At 37.1% G+C, this 6231-nt stretch overlaps 1 long non-coding RNA gene across 1 annotated transcript; it reads left to right on the top strand.

Moving 5' to 3' along the window:
* The first annotated feature begins 541 nt into the window (after positions 1-541).
* Positions 542-4411, top strand: LOC131780930 (uncharacterized). Its single transcript, XR_009339920.2, has 3 exons — positions 542-658; positions 3210-3491; positions 4048-4411. It is a non-coding gene; the product is annotated as an uncharacterized lncRNA (long non-coding RNA).
* The last annotated feature ends 1820 nt before the right edge of the window (positions 4412-6231 follow it).

Genomic DNA, 6231 nt, shown 5'->3' with positions numbered 1-6231 from the left:
AAATTGACTTACAGGAAGGAATCAGCTGTTTTGCCCACAGGGATGCACTTTGGACACAACTAATTAATTTTGTAAAGTTAAACCGGTTATTTTTAGAGGCAAAACAAAACAGAACAGAACGCAACAAAACGAGTTCAAAATAGCTGCTTTCTGAAAGAAAGTTAACAAATCAAACAGACACCTTATTTGAAAATCTGTTCATATTATGTTTGATTGTCTTTAAAAGTCAGCTTTCGTTGTTGAATGAGACAAAATAGTTTGTTTTAGTTCTGTATCTAGCACTGAACAAAGAACTTTAACCTTTCTCAGTTGAAACAGCTGCGAGAGTTGTGAAAACATTCTCCTAGGAGAGCAATAAACTTAATGGCTAAAATAATTGGACTTGAAACAAATTTCTTTAGCCTGCGTTTAATAATATATTTTATTTTACGTAAAATGTCGAGACATCTTCCTCAATTTCACCCTTTCATGTTCGCCAAACGAATGCCGGAAATAGGCAACAATTTGTTGAATGTATTTTTTATTTGCAGTCAGTGTGAAAAACGTGGGCTTCCATTGTGGATAAATAGAAGTTGTCCAACAAAGATAATTAAGTTTTGTCGAGGGAAGTCGATTGCTGTAGATCAGACATATCAGCGGTTTTAAAAGATAGAAAAAGGTAAGTCGTTTAACCCGTTTCTATTCAGAATATTAACAGAAAACTTTTAATATGGGCCTTTTTAAATAAGTTCGTTTAAGGGTTAAAACAAATGGTTTTAAATCAGTTTGCTGATATTCACTAAGCTGCTTCTTTTGCCCTTCGTTCTGCTTGCTAAAAGTATTTAACACAAAGAAAAATGTCTTAGATTCGACTTTATTGTATCATTATTTTCGTTTTTTTTCGAAATGCATTTCTAACAAGTTCATAATTTTTCTGATTATTCACATGCATCTTGCGATCAAACTAGTCGAGATGAGAGAAGGCTTTTCGTACCTTAAAATCTTAGTGTATTGCTGCCATGTTCGAATTGCCTTCCTAACATTTAAACCCACCCAAGCGTTTTCCGGTCTCCAGTTGCGAGATTATTTAACTTATGGAAAAACTTCTCAATATAGATTTTCGTGGAAGAGAATAAAAAAATAAAAATCAATGAAATAGAGATAAAAATTAAGTTCTTTTGAAACCGGGCTATCAGGGCTGTACACGTTTTTTTTAATCGCTCTTGGTCATGGAAGCACTGCCGCCGATCACAGCCAACTGAAAGGTTTAAAAATGTATCTTGCGGACTCACATATCGTTACTTTTCCCTAGGGCGCTTTTTTAAAATTGCTTTCGGTAGGCTATTTGAAAAGCTCTCAGGGAGAATACGGAAGGTGAATTTTTCTTGACCACGAATTCTAGAGAATAAGGAGCTTGCATACGCAAACCATTGCCAATGAAAATGTGATGGGAGAATACGTTCAGTGAGGAGAAAAAAAAGTACTGCAGTCTCGTGTCAAAACTTTTTTTATTTCCTAGTTGCCCTACAAGAAATAAAAACCTCGAATCACTGCAAATTTTTTTGTTTTCCGAAACTGGGAGCCCCGATGGCAAATTCGCGTTTCTACTGCGGACTCCAGGCACCGTTCACATGTAGTGCTAAAGGGATAATCTAGCATCGTTAATGGTCGTAGTAAAACAAACGCAGTGTGCTCTTCACAAAGTTCTTTGCATGAACGGTAGTTCGTCTTTACATCATAAAACTCCCCAAATATTACGTTTACAATAATTAGATTTACTTCCTCAGTTAAAAACGTTTATCTGAAATTTTACAAGAAGCAATGGATCCAATTTTCCTTGGTGCTATAACATTATAATCCTATACGGAATGTTGGGGGAACAATATAAAAAAAACATACGAGTCACTCGCCTTACAGCTCTCTATTCACCGTCATTTTATTTTTTAGTTTTATGACTATGCAGTGGTACTTCGCTCAACGAAAGATATGATTAATAAACCAAACCCGAAAATGGCGCTTTGATATTGTATATAAAATTTTATTGTTCAATGCAACCTGCAAGTGAGAAAAACATCTTCAAAAAACTGAAGTCATTGGCAAGTCATTAGAGAATGCTAGACATCTCAGCTTGGCTTTCCAGTCCACAAAACCAACTGCAACTTAACACCACCTCAAAGATGTTGTTGTTAAAGTAGCTCTTTTGTGCACATCAGGGGCCATTAGCGTTTGATCTGACGAAAGAGCTTGTTAGCTTTTGCAATCCTGCATCAAAATGAATACACGTTAGCAAGCGTCGATCACAAAGTCAATGGAGGAAATTTAACCTGCCATTGTATGGGAAGATTGTTGAAACTTTTGATTAGCAGCTGCCATTAACTTTATCATGAAAATGAGGTAACTAAAGACGTTTTTAGGCTATTAGTTGAGGGAACACCTGAAATGTAGGTGATAATTCACTTGGTTTTGAAAACCGTATTATTGCGTGAGACTCCTGCTGCTTTCAATTTAATTTCAACCACTGCATGTTAAAATAAAACAGTTTCTGAGTTAATTGATTTTAGAACGCTTGTGTACGAATTGAGCTTATGCCAGATAATTTTTCACACGGGAATCCATGTTAACAGTATGGATGCACAAAATCAGTGACAACGACACAAACATTGTATGAAGGAAAGAAAAACAATGAAGTTATGAATCGAGTACGGTAAGAGCCAGCTACCGTGAAAGAACATTGCGGTAGAAATCTTCTTAACGGCGAGCAACTAATTAAATTAATAGCGAATCGTGTATAATTTACTTCTGATAAGTTAAGTGATCGTGCTGATCAATAACATTTCATTTCAATCTGCAATTTGCGTTAAGCTTTTTTTTTTTTTTTTTTTAAATGGTTTAAAATCTTGTTATCCACCCGGCATTTTTGAATCCAGTACATGTACACAATCCTTAGGGCAGAACTAATTCTTGCGTACCTCTTCGAAGGGTCTCGGCAAGTTATAGCGTATGCAGAAAAAAGCCAGAAAAAATTCAAGCTTCGACGGGATTCTAAATCAAAACCTTGTTACCAGAGACTAGTCGGGCGCTACTATCAATCGGAGTTGCGAGGTTACTTGTTGGGAACGAGGTATGCGTTATGGGAGTTGAATGAATGAATATAAAGTTACACGAAGAAACGATGATTGTGACGCACAATGATGACAATTTTTAATGATCTTGGCCTTTTTTTTCCTCAGAACTTGAGTCATGAAGTCGTCCAGGCCTCTCTTCGTTTTCCTGTTTATCCTACTCCTCTGTAATTTAATTATAACAATCAACTCCGAAAGCAATAAACCTTTTCGATTTCACTCCCGTCGTTGGATTCTGCGAAGAAATAAACAAAAAAAGCCAGATACAAAGAACAATGGGAAAAGATATGTGGGGTCGCTGTCAGAAGACTCAAGGATGGAAACGACAACAAGGGATTCACCGAATGTATCAGAGTTAAAGGACGCTGTTTTTATTTGAAGAAAGACATAGTAAGTGGAAGTATCGTCTTTTTATGCCGTTTGCGTGTGTATTACGCGGTTTGAACAAAAAATTAGTGACATACGCGGCGCAGGCATGTGTATCAGTGGTTTCTTAACTCAAGCGAAGATAATCTCCCCTTGTATAACCATAATTTATTCGTTGCATATATGCGTAACTGAACAGACATACAGCAAACTTTATTATAACATGAAGAGGAAAATAAATTGCAGTGACATAGAGAAACATCTTGAAGATTCCCTCAACACTCAACTGATTATCGCCTTCACCCTTCTTTGACCCCCAAAAGTGACTAAAACCTAATTCCTCCTTACAATATCAATCCCGACACACAATTCTGGCACGAGAATAAAGGAATGATCAGCAACTAAAGAACCTCTTCACTACTGAACAAATTATCCTTATTAGCACCTTAGGAAATGTCTAGAGAACAGTATAAGGAATATGCATACTGATGTCAGGGCGCAGACAGCTAACTCAATCTTTTGCACTTTCAAGTACATTCTAAACCTGATAAACAATAATTTTTTTCATTGCATTTCACAGGTCAGGAGAGGAAGGATGACAAAACTATAGAATATGTTAAAACATAGGAATACTAATTTACTTGCAAATCAGTGAACATTTTAATATGATTGTTCATTTTATGGATGCTCTAATTATATGTCGCTAAAACTTCGCTACTTGAAGAGAACGCGGCCACTGATTTGTTATCTTAAATGAGGGAGTCATAAACAAGCCATGGTAAGCTACAAATGTAAGAGCTAGCATTTGCCTAAAATTTCAGCATTGGAGCTATTGATAATTTCTTAAACGCGTAATAGAGAAGAAGTTGTAAGTGCTTCATGGGGACCGTCTTGATAAAGTATACCTAAGTGCTACAAATAAAAATTTAAGTCTTTGGAAAAGTTAGCAAAGTTGCAATGATCAATTCATCATGAAACTGTCCCTCAAGGGGATGAGAAATTTTGCGCGGGAAATTGACGCGCAACTGTCCAAAATTGAACCACTTACGCATGCTTGACGTTTGACCGCTGTGTTGCCACGGAGACTCTGTGATGAGTGGGTGGGCTACTTTCATAGGTGACAGGCTTAAATTTTCAAAACAATCGAAAATGATTAATTTTAACATCTCTGTTAACTGTAACAGAAGGAATTTAACTTTGAGTCGAATAAGCTATCATCTCATCGAGACACTCTGCTTGGATCAGCAGTTTCGAGAGTGTTGAGAGAGTAAGATTAGTAGAGGTATAAAATTTGAACTCGGTAGTAAAATTGAAGAAAAAAAGTGTTTGTAGCGGTCTTGTCTCTCTCGAGAGGAAAATGGAAAAAAAATCTGATTTCCCGTGAGGTATGGAACCTCAGACTTCCTAGGACCTCGAAGGCCTTGAGGGAGTTAATTCCATTACCTTGGGCTTAACTCCAGCTACTGCAGGAGGCCGGACAACGAAAGCCAAGAGAGACACTTTATCCTCTCTCACAAAGGCGCGTTGTAAATAAGGCATGAGATCTTAGATGTGTCGGTTATATTCAACTGAAGGGAAAACCATGAGCAAATTGAAACCTTTATCGAAGAAAAAACACAGAAACTCGTCGAAGAAACTGTGAGCGACATGACAGTATTTCAACTTAATTTTTCGCCAATAAATATAGGTACGTAGAAGTTTGAGACTTTCCGGCAAGTAACCTTGGTCTTTGGCGCAGTTTCATCAATGATATCCACAAAAAGTGAAGTCTAGTGGGGATGAAAACGCTATTGAGATTTCAACAAAAGGCATAAATGGCAAATCTCCTCTTCATCATTGTCGTGGTTAAAATTTCACTTATCTTCTGCCAGACGTCAACCGGCACAACCGAAGAAGAATATACGAAGTTTGCAGGTCTTGCAGAGTCTTCCTGAACAATTGCGTGAAAAACGCAAGAGGGAAAACTGTCATACTTCTTCAGTAAAACATCACAGAAAGTCCTTGGATTCATGCAAATGTACCCAAATATTAGAATTTCGCCAGAGTTAGATTGGAGCTGTAGTTCACATCGATAAATTCCCTGGCTACAAAACGAGAAAATTTTAAATCAGCCTCTAGGAACAGAGAATGTAAACGGCTGAGAACTTTCTACTGGCAACAAAATGTCTGGTTGCTAGTTGTTAATCTTCAACGGGCCAGCAAAGATGACGAAGACTGAATTATTCCGAATGGTGCACTTCGTAACGCTTTATTTAAATTTTCTTTTATCAGAAATTTTTGTCAAATTTCCTTCGCTTTTTGTAATACATATATGCTTGAATATTTACTACAACTGTAGTAACAATCCTTATCGAAAACCAGGATATATTCTTGACGATTAACGCGTTAGTTCGCCGGCCTGAGTTATGCAGTTTGAAATGGGTTTCGAAAGATGAATGAAAGACAGTGACGTCTCCCGATTCTACCCTTACTTTTTTTCCGTTTTTTCTTGTTCTGCTTTTCCTTTTTTTTCTATTTTGTCTCTCTTTGTTTGTTTGTTTGATTGTTTTTTTTATTTTTATTGTTCAATAACCACAACCTTTACCGTTCGGTCGCTGCATCTCAAACCTTGGCCCGGTAAGGACCTCAGTAGGCTGTCAAGTAGTTAAACTTTGACTTCTGCAAAACCCGGATCTATGCCTATTAGACCGTTAATTGTTAGTGATAACTTTACCATCCATAAGAATTATACCCCTTCAGAAGCCCCTGGGCTCCTGACCCCTTC

This window comes from Pocillopora verrucosa, chromosome 10, assembly GCF_036669915.1.
Source record: "Pocillopora verrucosa isolate sample1 chromosome 10, ASM3666991v2, whole genome shotgun sequence".
In the NCBI taxonomy this organism is placed as follows: domain Eukaryota; kingdom Metazoa; phylum Cnidaria; class Anthozoa; order Scleractinia; family Pocilloporidae; genus Pocillopora; species Pocillopora verrucosa.
This window is presented reverse-complemented; position numbering and strand designations above follow the sequence as displayed.